This window comes from Strongylocentrotus purpuratus, unplaced genomic scaffold (genome assembly GCF_000002235.5).
Source record: "Strongylocentrotus purpuratus isolate Spur 01 unplaced genomic scaffold, Spur_5.0 spur5_scaffold_3, whole genome shotgun sequence".
In the NCBI taxonomy this organism is placed as follows: domain Eukaryota; kingdom Metazoa; phylum Echinodermata; class Echinoidea; order Camarodonta; family Strongylocentrotidae; genus Strongylocentrotus; species Strongylocentrotus purpuratus.
The window spans coordinates 7,378,868-7,390,936 of NW_022145609.1; the positions used below are offsets into that span (position 1 = coordinate 7,378,868).

Below are 12,069 nucleotides of genomic sequence, written 5' to 3' on the forward strand. Positions count from 1 at the left end.
CCCCTGGATACGGAACTGCCAGGCGGTACGGCGTAACTACAGGAAACTCTTTGACATTTTCCTGAGGTGAATTGTCATTAAAATATTCATCCTCAGTTACTTGATCCGAAAGCCTGTAAAAGCGAAACCACTTTGGTGAGAATAATGTCAAACCATATGGAAGATGTAAGACAGGGAAAGCCAATACAAAACATGATCATGACAGATACTTAAAGAGAAGGTTGGGTTTTGGTAGATCTAATGGTTCTCGTTTTTCCCCATGCGGAAGAGCGTCATCAGTGGCTCATTAGAAGAAATGATTTTAAAGCCATGTGATTTAGACAACGAATAGAAATAGTTCATAATTATAGAACTAATTCAGGTGCCAGGTGTTTGAGCATTCCGCTGCATTTCATTGCTTCTGATTCCAGGAAAATTAAGTCAAATTGAAATCTGTTTTATGAATCCAAAACCTCATCATACATATTTGCCTTTTTCTTACCTCATTTGCAACAACGTACATCTAACCCATTATCCCATTTGTGGTTTATCCACCCTTTATTTATCTAATTATTCATTCATCTATTTATTTATTTCTAACATTTATACAGAGTAGCACATTTACACCAGTAGTGATGGTCTTCCATAAGACTCTATTTGGTATCAACAAAAAGCAAACAAAATAATATATATAAACACATAATATTACCCGAACAAAATACAGAAGAAAATAAGTATAAACAAGAATACTAGGCATATCCGCATATGGGAAAGTCGACATCACAACATTTTCCCAGGAATTTAAATTTGTCAATTTGGTCATGTAACTATGATGTCATGTCTCTAAATTCTTCAAAAATCTTTAGTACATATTCTCCTAGAAATAATTTCCCTCGCGCATTTTCTCCAGATAATATTGTTTTGTTCAAATATAGTAGGCCTACTGGTAAAAATAAAATCTGGGGAAATGGATTATAAACATATCCGAAAATGACGTTGCATGACAGCAGAAATGCTTTATAACATTTTAACTCTTAAATGCATTCGTGCAGAAGAGGACCAAAGAACGCATGCGCAATCGGCTGTACACTGCAAAGCGTTTGAGTGATTATGCTTCCGCTCTCACTGAGCACAGCAAAGCGAGTGCGGCAAGTGCATCTCACGCTTCCACCAACATCATAGCTATTTAGAAGGAGATCACTTGCATTTCAACAAGGTGTTGATTTTGGCACGTTATATATCTACTCCTCGTTCTCATCGTGAAGAATTTACGACTCCCTCTCTTTCCAAACATCTCCCTTTCTATCACCGATTCGATAACGGACCTGTTTCCCTGCCTTGTTTTGAATGCTTCTTCGGGAATTGTATCATTTCGAAATGATTTAGGAAGAGGTGATTAAGTGAGTGCATGATACGGAAAGAATATAGGGCGAGATGTTAGAAGGAAGATTCGATTGGTCGTAGCTCTTGGTTTGAAGCACGTCGATGGGTAATCTCGGGTAGATGTGGACGTGTTGAAGGAGACCGTTTGAAGTGAGTATATAGTAAGATTACCTAAAATACCCACCAGGGTCACATTCTGGGGTTTGTATTGTTGACTGTTAATGCCTATATTTGCACCATCTGTAATGCATCAGTAATCGAATGTAAATACATGTACACTGTCGCTCATAAAGGTGGAATATTTTAGTTTTACCCCAATTTATGGAATTATTTTAAAAATTATTTAAAAATAATAGATATAGATAATAGTATACATTCTCAGATTTTATTGAATAATAACTGGCCAATGTGTGTTTTGCGGAACTGCTAAAGCATGTGTATGCTACTATGCTCATTAACTAGGGGACCTACGCTCTTAAGTCATAAATGACAGTAATGAGGATTAATGCCCCACAAAAGGGCACTAATAAAGCACATCGACACGGTTTTCGTCCTGGGGCCTTACAGTTACGAGGCCATTGTTTTGTCACTGAACCATGACTGTACGCAGCGGGGGCTAGGGTAGGGGGCAGTTTCCATAAATTTAAAAAAAACAGAAAATGCAATAAATTTTCAATAATTTATTGCATTTTACCCCGGTCCCCAACATAAAAAAATCCTCTGGACGGCCATGCATAATGGCTCTAGGTATGGGAACACATACATTTTTTTAATGTTAGGCACCGGGGTTAAATGCAATAAATTATTGAAAATTTATTGCATTTTCTGTTTTTTTTTTTAAATTTATGGAAACTGCCCCCTACCCTAGCCCCCGCTGCGTACAGTCATGGTTCAGTGACAAAGCAATGGCCTCGTAACTGTGAGGCCCCAGGATCAAGACCGTGTCGATGTGCTATATTAGTGCCCTTTTGTGGGGCATTAATCCTCATTACTGTCATTTATGACTTAAGGGCATAGGTCCCCTAGTTGATAAGCATAGTAGCATACACATGCTTTAGCAGTCACGCAAAACACACATTGGCAAATTATTATTCAATAAAATCTGAGAATGTATACTATTATCTAGATCTATTATTTTTAGATTATTTTAAAAATAATTCCATAAATTGGAATAATAAAAAAATATTCCACCTTTATGAGCGACAGTGTAATAAAAACTGAAACTTCATATAAATATAGTAGTAGATCTGCCTTGCATATCTGTACCGTATAAATTGAGGATTTTGAATTTTAAAAGCAAACAATTCATGGATGTCAAATCCATGCACTGCGAAAAGATAAATCTAAGATTGGATTGAAAATGTTATTGAGTTTCAAGAGTTTAAAGAGAAATCATTAATACTTGAATGTATAAGTAAACAATGCCTGTGTTAATGATTTTGAATTGTGAAAATACGACATTCCTAGATGCCGGCTCCATGTGGTAATGATAGGCCTACTTCTAAGATTAGCTTAAAATTAATTTTTTTTTGATTTAAAAAACAAATTGATGGCTTGATATCTAAGGCTCATAATGACATTTTCGCTAGCACATGTTAAATCATTTATGCCGTGCTTACTATTCTAGTAAACACCCACCATTAATCAAACTTCTAAATATCTTAGCCTACATGTTAGTTTGATTAATCTTGTAATGAATTTCATTATTTTTTATCAATATCATTATTATTGTTATTACTATTATTATCATTCGTATTATTAATTCTATTAATATGTTATTTAGCTAAAAGAAAATTCAAACGAAATCAGAAAAAGGACAATTGAGCAAGTGTAGATAAAAGATAATACAACCACTTCAATGTCAGAGATAGCGTAGATTCATCTGATAACTGTGATAAAAAGACTTCAGTCTCAGTTGCGAGGATGTAAACATAAAGTACTTTTTACAAAACTATTCATTATAAAAAATACTTTAAAAATTGTTATCCTAAAGTGAATACAAAAACCTCCCATGATTACAACGCCTTGAATGTGTGAAAAAAACATGAAGAAGGGGAAACAAAATGAAAAGAAGGAAGGTAAAAAAAAAGAATAGATTCGTACAGTGTAGATATAGCGAGAGAAACAGAGGAATGAAACATGAATTTTATGAGAAGAAAAAAAACTACTTCATATTCCATTTTTTTTTGTATTTAGCATTAACCACTGTCAATAGAAAAAAACTTAACTTTTGACATTATCAAGACGTCAAATATACTGCACCTTATATATTCATAAAGAAAATGAAAAGTTCAGAAGCTTACTAAAAATATACTTTATACTAAAAATGCTTCTGTTTGTCATGTTTATTTTTAAAATACAGACCTAACAAATCGTCAGCAGTCGTCTTATTTTACAATTTATTTCGTCACGAGATGTACACGATCGTCACGACTCATAACCACGTGCCCGCACTTTTAAATTCCAGGTATCTTGTTTATAATACTGTCTTACACCATAAGCGCAGATGAACACTAACTACTACTCGTATGACATATAATAAGCAAGATATACACTCTCTACGTCACTCGTTACGTAGGCTATGCTATTATCATCTCCAATTAACTATACATTTGCTAAATACTTTCAAAATAACATTTCCCTTTAGGATTATGGATTATGGATTTTGGATTTCGGAATTAAGGATAATGAATTATGGATTTAGCGGTAAGGGGGGGGGGGGTCTAGGCGCCATGTTCATGTGAAATTCAGCGGACATGCCTAACTTAAGCCTGGATCAATGCGTGGAGAAGCTGTATGTTTGGTGAACGCTTACCGAACAACAATATTGAAACTGTATATCTCAGCCGGGAATTAAATTGGAAAATCTTTAGACGGTGGTCTTTACACACCCTTGGGTTAGTAATGTGAAGAGCACTAACCGAGAGGATCATTGTACATACAGATTATGATGTCGTAAGAAAACAACAACACGACTTTCTGAGTTAAATAATGCTATTAACTGAATCCATATCTCGAATGAAGATTCTGTATTAATGGCTTAAATAAGAGACCGGGGAGTTTGAGCGAGTGCTTCAATTCAACGAAATTCGACAAGACATTTTTAAGGGGAATGATGATGATATTTACAAGGACAGTCATAGTTTGAGGGGAAACAATTTTATTAACATGGTTATCTTTTAATAGATGAGATGTTTTAAATTTATGCAGAAATTATTAACAGCGGAGGTAGAAATACGGTGCCTTGCTTCTGCTGTCATCTAAGTTATTAATTATACAGTGTCCTTGCCACTGATTGATTGATTGATTTTTATTCGACAAGCTTCCAACATACAACAATATACAATAATAACAGATCAAAAAAAAGTCAGCTTGAACAGGATAACCCACGAAAGCTCGAGAGCTTATTTCCAGTGGGGTCCCTTACAGCCATGTATAAAATTAATAAGTTAAAATAGTAATATTTACAGACAGATAAGAAAATTAAAAGAACTACTTATTAAAGATAATAATAATAACAACATTAAACTGATGATAGAAATGATATTAAGTACAAGAAGAAAAGGAAGAAGGAGAAGAAGAAAAAGAGGAGAAGGAAGAAGAGGAAAATAATGATGAATTTGTAGAAATTCTATAACGTACGAAAACATAAGTATATACAACATGAAAAAGTATGAACCGACAGAAGAATAAAAATTTCAATCATATAACATGTCATTCACTTCTCTTCTCTGACTGTCAAGTATTAGGTATTCCTTTAATTTCCTCTTTTACACTGAAGAAAGTATGAGAGATAAGAAATGGTAGAGAGAGTGGAGAGAAAGGGAGACACTGAGAGCTGAGATGAGACAATAAGAGATAGATGGAGCTAGGAATTTTAAAAATAGAGAATCAGGTAAAGAGGGACAAGGATATAGAGGAGGAGAGAGGAAAAAGAACGGGGAAGAGAGGTGGAGACAGAGAGGGAGAGGGGAGAGGGGGAGAGAGAAGGCATAATATAAGGTATTACAGGGAGGGAGAGAATAAAGGGATGAGAGATGGAAAAAGCAAAGGCGATAATTAGAGGGAGAGGGAGATACAAATGAAACTAATTAGGCAGAGAGAAGGGGAAAGAGGAACGATCCAATGATATGAAAAGAGAGTTCACGGAAATAGGTTGTGTTTTGGAAGGGGGTTAACGAAAGCCTTTACCATATGATGATCACGCCTCCAGGTTAGGCTTCAGCAAACCACAATCTCTCACCATTGCCTAGGTGGTCAGTTTTTTTATCATAAACAGCTATGCAGATATTCGTGGGGTACTGCGATGGGTGATGATTAAGATCATGAAATTATGAGTACGTGTAGTGTTGCAACAGGCTCAGGCAGCAGGAGGGGGGGGGGGGGGGGGGGTTCCGTCTCTTGTACCTTTAAAGCATTGGGTTTTTTTAATCCTGAATAGAAGGATCACATGTTTATTACACAACATTGTTTCTTCTCCTTTTCATTTCCCTTTTTTTCTCCTCCTCTTTTTCATTCCCTCCCTCTTGGTTTTTTAAAATTCAAGTTGTTTTATAAGCCTAACTAAAACCTACTTTTAATATGACCAGTTATTGCTTTTGAAGGTAACAGAGTAACTCTTACGAAACAAGTTATAGGTAAACAAACATATCAATGTTACACCCCCTAGCAATATAAATAAATGAACGATACACATTCCCCTACAAACTCTTGTACAATCTATCGATTGAATAAAAAGAGATCGCAGTGACACAGTTTGAAAAAGAAAGCGATTTGTCTCACATATTCATGCTCCGTTCACACTTGAAGAAGTCATAAAATAAAAGTCTGAGAAATCATATTAGTGGTCTGAGTGTAAACGAAGAAAAAAGGTTGTCATACCCCACTATTTAGAGACGACTGCTTTGTGGATTGAAAGTCATTCATGACATGTAATGGGGACACCATTGAGATTCTCAAGAAGATGATATCAAATAATCCGCCATTGAAACCACTTCAATCAGAGATGTCACAATGGCAAAAATATACAACTTCCTCAATAAGTGAGAGACGATTTACTCTATTGATCATAGCAGATCAAACTGATAATAAGATTCTGAAGAGCTGATTCATTCGCCAAATAATCCGCCCTCAAAATGAATGTCTTCAAAAACCTAATCAGAGCTGTCAAAATCGTAACCATTTTCGTGTGACATGCTTGATACACTAGCAAGAAAATATTTTCTAAAATATAAGTTCCATTTAGCAATCTGATGAGGAAGCTAATACGATTTTTATTATTTTGCTTAGAATAATGTTAACAAAAATATTCAATGAAAGTTAATAGAAGATTTATTCTTCAAGACAGGTAATACATATTATTTTTATCTTCATTATAATCAATCACGGATATTGGTAATAGTGTTTTTATAATGCATGTAAAGCCGTGGAAAAAATAATTCGCCCACGCTTCTATTGAGATATACAACAACAAAAATCTCTACCTTCAAAGCACATCGCTCTTTGTATTATTTTTCTTGTGGTTTCTACATGACGATGGAATAAATAAATTGAAATGAATAAGAAAATATTACATTATTTAAATTGTACGTTGATTTTATGGTATTTCATTCCCTGCTCGATATAAAATATTATCAGTGCACTTGCTTGGTCTAATAATTTTTCCATGAATGCATGCATATGGGACGCCCCTCTTAAAAATGGTAAAAATATATCTATTATATTGTTGGATTAGGAATGTTCGCATCTTAGGGATGCAATATACATATTTCATGGGAATTGTGTAAAATATTTAAATGTCTATGTTTTGGGGGGACCTAAAAAATTGAATTGAAATCGAATCATAATCTTATAATATGGCTGAATGTCACGTTCTCTCGTTTCGAGGGGTAGCGAGTTGGGTAAAATTACTATTTTACGATACAATATTCATGCTTTAATTCTTGATAGGCGTATGTACGATGCTTTATCATTAGGATAAATTTACCATTATCATATTCAATCAAAAAGATATTTAATTTTAAAAAAAGCTTTGCCCTAAAACTAAAAACAATCAACCTCTTGTAGCCTCAGTTGTCTTTTAAATTATTTTTATGTTTAGTACTGAAATGGTTATCCTTTTTATGTTATCTTGATCGATTTTGTTTATTTATGTATCTTGTACCTAAATAAAGTCAGGATTATCAGGTGAGTGTACTATTACTTACATGTAATAATACGAATGCATTACTGTTGGTTTTTAAAGATCACTTTTATGCGATAAAGTCATGGCGGTGCAGGTAGTTTATTTCAAAGTAATATTGGTGTATATTTTATTTTATTACTTTTGATTCTTACAAGTATATAGATGTCAAATTTAAAATCCATTTTCCTCATACTATAATATTAATTCATATGTATATTAAATTGAGACATACTTAAAAACATTTCCATCAATGCAATTTCAATCATACTGGTATAACTTATGCGTAGCGTAGACCTCAAGTCATACCTTTTTTCTACATACAATACTTATTGATGGGAGCGAGATATATTTACATCAAACCACTTTAGAGGCACAGAATGGTGACATGTTTTTATTTTTATTTTACTGTTACAAGGATACTTTCTGAAGTTGTATTTATTTCCATTATAATGCCACGTTTGCCTTCATGCGCCTTAACTGGACGCCAGAAATCAGATTGGATACCTGGGCGAAACTGATAAGTATCGACGTTGCTATGGCAACACAATTACCTTATCCCTCTCAAAATTGCGAGAAAGTGCGGCAACAATTTCCATGTCGCAGATATTGCCGGAGTATTTGACGATACACAATGCCTTGTGAATTGGCAAAGGATGCGTGGCACTCTTTTAAATTAGTCAAGACCGAGGCCTTTTCAAAAAGCACTTAAATTTTGTGGAATGGAACTTCATAATTTATCGTTTTGTTAAAATAAAAGCAAGGGGTATCTAGATCTGCACTTGAGGGTTAAGAAGAAAATCATATTTATTCTGCTTCGGCTGCATACATGATTTTACGGAATATTTGGGAAATTTAATCGGATTTTGTTGTATCGTTCATTGTGTTATATATTTCTGAGGCACTTTGGAAAGCATTCAAGAAGAATGGTTATGATAAAACGAAAATGTATGCCTTCTCCATATCCGTCACCACTGTCATTGGATAGTCTCTAACAAATATGACAACAACAAAGATCCTTCACATTTAACCTATTGATTATAGAGACCGTAACACAAAATCTCTCAACACAAGTTGTGTATGTTATGTCACATCGGTTATTCTTTTTTTCTTTCATTCATAGATGTCATAGTCCAAGAAGTATATTGTGAAAGGGGTTTTGTAAAATGTTATCACGAACTTATCAAATCCTTTAGGCCCCCATTACTGCTTCCATACTTATAGGAAGTATACGAACGATGATTATTCTAATGAGGAAACTTTGAAGTACTCCTAAAATGATTCAATCGTTACGAATATATATACAGGTACACAAGGATAGAGGTCTGCTCGAAGTTCGAAAAAAAAAACCCACAAACACAGGAAATAATGATCCTCCATACACGAAGAAATCGTTTAAAAAGTTTTCGCCCTTAGGGTATCGTCAAGTAATGGTTTTTATTGGACTTTGACTAATTGTTATGCGTCAAAATAAGCGTATCCTATTCCCATAAAATAGCTGAGGCGAAAAGATAGAGGACACGGATTACAAGAAGAAAAAGCGCGTAGGAAAGAGGTATGACGTAATAAATGATACGAACAATTTCCCCACCTTTGTCCATGAATCCCTTCTTATGACACCTTTAAACACCGCCTAAAGACCTACAATGTAGTAGCCTAAACTTAAGGAAACCAAAGGCAGAGAAGGGTAGCACAGGAGAGAGGGCGTGAATAAACACGTCAGTAAAGGAGGATGAAAGCATACTTGTAAGAAAATGAGAGAGAGAGAGAGAGAGAGAGAGAGAGAGAGAGAGAAAGAGAGATAGAGAGAAAGAAAGGGGGAGAGAAAGAGATAAAGAGAAAGCTAAGTTATAAGAAAAAGTTTAAAAAAACTGGGAAATTAGTGAAAAATGACATTGACGGTAGATGATTTGTTGACCCCTGAGCTTCCGTTGATCGTCCGTGTAATGCAATAGCATCTATCGACTCCACAAACCTTTAAGTCCTGGATGGCGCAGGTGTCACGTCTGCTCCTCTTGCAATTTGAAGTGCTGATCAGGGGAGTGTTTCACAAAGACTTAGATCAACTTTAAGTCGGTCGTAACTACGGCAGGCCGTTCATGCCACTGTTTGCTATCACCATTGGTCTCTCAAGGGACGTACAAATCGTGGTCACAAATCTACAGAATGTACAGTTTTTGATATTTCATTATTAAAGGCCCACTGCACTACTTGTAGCTACTTGCGCCCTCTATGTGACAACCAATGCCTAATCGGTGACCATTGGTCCCCCATGATCCTCTTTTTCTTATCTTAACTGAGAGCTGAGTTGATGAGATAACCATCTGTCCAGTGACCTTGCAGGGCGGTCTAATCCCTCCTATAAACTATGGCAGATAAGCTTTAAAGGAAAAACATCTTATCTAAAGATCATAATGGTGAGAGCATCTAGAAGCATGAACGGCCTGCTATAGTTAAGTCGAGCTTAAAGTCGATCTTAGTCTTTTGGAAACACTCCCCTGGTAATCTTTAGCTGGAGCATCTGGTGTCAACCGTAGGCAGACCAGGTGTTGTCCTTAACTTCGGTCTTGAATGCTACCAGTGGATGGCCCTTGAAGAGTTCTCGAGTCGATGCATCTTGTTGAAGGATTCGAGTGATTATGGCAGACACCAATATTTAGCAGTAGCATGGTGGTATTTTTAATAGAACTAGTGTCGATAGTGTTAATAGAAGTGTCGTGGTCGAGTGGTTTAAGCACTCGACTTGAAATTCAGAGGTCGTGGTTCGATCCCCGATACGGCATTAATGTAATGTAACGTAAATGTAAATGTAAATGTAACGCCATGATTGTATAATGTATTTAGTAACTGATGAGCCTTCTGGCGAAACAGTCTGTATAACTCGTACCAATAAAGTGTAACCTTCCAACTCCTATATCTACATTCGCTCCTACAGTTGAGCACTATCAGAAATTGCAGTTTTACTGAACTTGCTTATATATAATATATCTGTATTCCATTGTGAGATAATATAAGTCCAAAGCTCATGTAATTCATTTTAGAAGAAAAAGATGTATTCAATGATGTCACTCAAATTTTCGACGCTTCAATGCGTTTTCTTCTGGAACAACATAATTATATAAATAATGCATGGAAGCGTCGAACATCTGAGATATCATGTCTTTAATAAAATTGTATGTTCATTTCCCTCTATTTGATATCTATTCCACTGCAGACATAAACAAAGCAGGCATTAACGCTACACCTCATCCCAGACGTTCCTTTTATGGGCCCTTGAGCATTGCATCCATCCATCCGAAGCAGACAGTTGTCTCCATGGTAACGTGAAGTCTTACAAAATCACGTGTGGGCGCTTCGAGAAATGACCTCATCCTCGCATTGTAGTGAATGAAGCTAGTCCGCATGGATTTATCTCACAGCATTCCGTCTTCGTTTTGCAAGATGCTATTGCTAGGAAGCCAAATAATTGCCCAGTGAATCTACTGTCTGTAACCTTCTTCGGCTTGCATCCGTCGCCATGTGCTTATGACTACCAGGGAATGAATCTGATCAAGCCATGGATTCAACTCAATCATTCTAATGCGTATGTGATAGGATTATACAGCTTCGCGGAACAAATGCTTACAATTGGATGATCTGTTTCTAAGATTGTCTACAGCGTAGCTAAGTTAATGGACGTCGTAAGTTAGTTATCAGGCGTCCTGTGAAAATTTAGGGTCGTCGAGAAAAAGTTGAAGCGAGTTGACTTCTCAACGTAATACACTAATTAAGCAGTCCTGTTATAACACAGAGAGAAAAAGATGTTCGTGAGATTCTAGCTGTCGGCCTTATGTTGAGCTCTACTTAAAATGAAGGAAAGGTAATTGTTCAGCTTAATCTTTCATCAAATAAATTGTATATAATCATATGCAGCTATTTTTTCAAACATACAAAAAATGTATTATACGCAAAGTTCAAAAAAGTGCTACGAATCAAACAAAAAAATAATTACGGTGTTAAAGTATTCCCCAGATTGAGGTTGCAGAAAACCGGCACCATTTCAAGTCGTTTTTTGTTTACTATTAAATTATGAGAAATGAAGTTTCCTTAAAGACCCTTCCCGATGAAAATAGAACTTGATATAAATGGAAAACTGAATGTATGTAGTATAAAAATATAAAGTAATAACAAGTATCTATCCTTTCATTATTGCACAAAAGCAAATTAAAACCTCGTTTCCCGCACCCCTCCAAATTACGGATCTATAGGTGTCAAATTTGCCGAAGTTACAGAGACGACATAATATGTTGACATTGTGAATTCTCCTACTCAACATAAGATGATGTCATCAAGTCGATAGCAAGTTTTTAGGTCAACAACTTCCGATTTTCAAAGCTTTAGATTGAGTTTTCAGAGAGCTGATACTCATTTGACAGACACTAAAATGGTATATCAGTTACATTATTTGTAGTCTATGGCTTATAAGCTTTCCGTTGATATAAAATTCGTCCACTTAACTTTTCAGTTCGGATATAGTTTTTAAAGTA

The 12,069-nt window shown here is 35.5% G+C and overlaps 1 protein-coding gene across 1 annotated transcript in view; it reads left to right on the plus strand.

Annotated features, from left to right (window-relative positions):
* Positions 1–1,138: 1,138 nt before the first annotated feature.
* The window catches only part of LOC105442195 (arrestin domain-containing protein 2-like), a 39,617-nt gene continuing 28,686 nt past the window's right edge, over positions 1,139–12,069 (plus strand). The window contains exons 1-2 of the mRNA XM_011674087.2: positions 1,139–1,512; positions 10,758–11,402. The gene's annotated coding sequence lies outside the window, so the exon portion shown is untranslated. The remainder of the gene's footprint in view (positions 1,513–10,757; positions 11,403–12,069) is intronic.